This window comes from Octopus sinensis, linkage group LG9, assembly GCF_006345805.1.
Source record: "Octopus sinensis linkage group LG9, ASM634580v1, whole genome shotgun sequence".
Lineage (NCBI taxonomy): Eukaryota > Metazoa > Mollusca > Cephalopoda > Octopoda > Octopodidae > Octopus > Octopus sinensis.
The window spans coordinates 104,988,877-104,991,376 of NC_043005.1; positions in this window are offsets into that span (position 1 = coordinate 104,988,877).

A 2,500-nucleotide genomic window follows, 5' to 3' on the forward strand; every position below is an offset into this window, starting at 1 on the left:
GGTTGATCTCATATATTCTTGCCGTGTTTTGTTCATGGAAGTATTGGTCTGTGACTAAAGACACATTAAAGCCTATAAGATCCTTTAAAATTAGTAAAGAGAAACATTTGTGAAGAAGTAAGTCCTGTAAGATGAACGCTATTGAAATGAAGGTTTATCTTTATTTCAAAAGGTTTACCTTGAAGAATGAGAATGAGTTTAGTCAAAATGGTAAAAAATAAAAAAGGAAAAAAAAAGGAAAGAGAGAGAGAAAAGAATAAATGTGTGGAAGGAGAGGGGTAGATGGAAACTTGCAATGAATGGACTCAACACACACACACACACACACACACACACACACACACACTCACACACACACACATATGGGATGGGCCTCTTTCAGTTTCTGTCTACTACATCCACTTACAAGGCTTTACTCGGCCCGAGGTTATAGTAAAAGACACTTGGCCAATGTATCACGCAGTGGAACTGAACCTGGAACCAAGTGGTTGGGAAGCAAACTTCTTAAATTAATCCAGATGATCAGAAGTTTGGATTCAATACCGGATCATCCACATACAATAGTTCTTGTCAATACCTCTATGAAACTGTAAAAAAAAGCATTAATAAAAGTAATCCCTCACCATATCGCGGGCAAGGTATTGCGGTTCATTAAAGCTTACGTCGATTCACGTGTGGTGTTGTTTTGCATTTATAATAAAATAAATATATACAAATTATAAAAGTAATAAAAAAGAAATACAGTACAGTACTGTTTCCACTTCGCGGATTTTCACCTATCTCGGAGGGTTTTGGAACGTAACACCCGCGATAGTCGAGGGTTTACTGTAATCAATGAATTGGTTGATAACTGTTATCAAATCATTAAACCATGGAATATCTAGTCAAACCGAAATACGTTTTTTGTTATTGTGAGGGGGGCAAACGTAGTGTCCATTGGTGGTCTTTGACAAAGTTGGGAGGAAGAGAGAATTTATAATAAAACCTAAGACATGACTCGAATGATAGTAACAGAATGGAGTGTACTAAAATCACCTGACGGTCAGGTGATGCTTTTGAACCGGTTGACCGATTAAGTTTATGACACTCAAAACAACAATGATTCCTAACATGGTCTTCTCCAGATTCCATCTGGCAATTTTTATTCAGGTACTGGTTAACCCCATGCGAAGAGAGAAAACACCTGCTCAATGTGCCGCGCAGAGAGGCTTGAAAGAGTAGCTGTGCAGGAGTTGTGAAGCAAATTTCTCAAAGATACAGCCCTGCCTGCGGCCATGTACGTGTTTGGACCATGTAGGAGATAGAACGAAGTGAAAATTTTCTTTCTTAAGCCCTAATTACACTTCTTGTTAATTCGATAGCATATCTCATTTATCGAATCACTTAACAATCGATGTGTCACATGACATGACATTTCAGTAAATATTACATTGCTCATAAATTTTCGCTGACAAAATTATATACTTCCTGCACATAATTCAGAAGTACTATACTGGGGGTAATGAACCGGAAGTAATGAACCGGAAGTAATGCACCGGAAGTGATTATTCACGAAGATATAACATTCTAATGTACTACAAATCTAATTCTTATGAACAAGTCCTTCTTTAACTATAAAGTAGTTTGGAACTCGTTTAAAAAATTGAAAGTAAAGAAAAACGAATGCATAAAAAAATAAGCGATAGACATACGGACATACAGACATATATGTATATATGTGTGCACCTCCATGTGTGTGTGTGTATATATATATGTGTGTGTGCGTGTGTGTGTGTGTGTATGTATGTATGTATATACACATATATACTGACATATTTAAATATGTGTTCACGTGTGCATAATGTCGACGCACGTTTGTGCTAAATGTGTGTTTGTTTGTTCGTGTGTGTGTGTGTGTGCGTGTGTGTGCGTGCGTGCATGCGCGCGCGTGTGCATGCGCTTGCATCCAATTGTCAGTGCATGTGCGAATGATTGTCAATCGTGTCTAAACGTTTGCGAAATGTATGCATGAGTGCCGAGGACTTTCGTTAACATGCATTATACATGCACATATATATGCCAAATATATGCATGTGTCTGTGTGCCTGTGCGTATGTATATAGCTGAGTATATAGAGCGCTGTGTGTTCGTGTGCACTAATTTCATTAATAACTAGTTACACACAATCGAGATGTCTCCCTCAATTTAGAAATCTATTGCTTTAGACTTCATTCGCTCTTAAATACAAAAACAAAATCTGTCAAAGTCATACGGTTAAACACTACATTTCACAAAGACATCCTTAGTTTTGTCTTTCGTCCAATTTCTTTTCTTTTTTTTGTACAGTTGCTTTTGTTCCTACCAATTATCTTTGTCTGTTTCGTAAACCAACCGGTGGTTCCAAGAATCGAACGTCAACCTATTTCATGAACGCAATTTATAACAGAATAACCAAGCATGACATGGTTTAAGAATGATGCAGTTGTGGGCCAATTCAAAGCTTCGACAAAATTTAATGTTT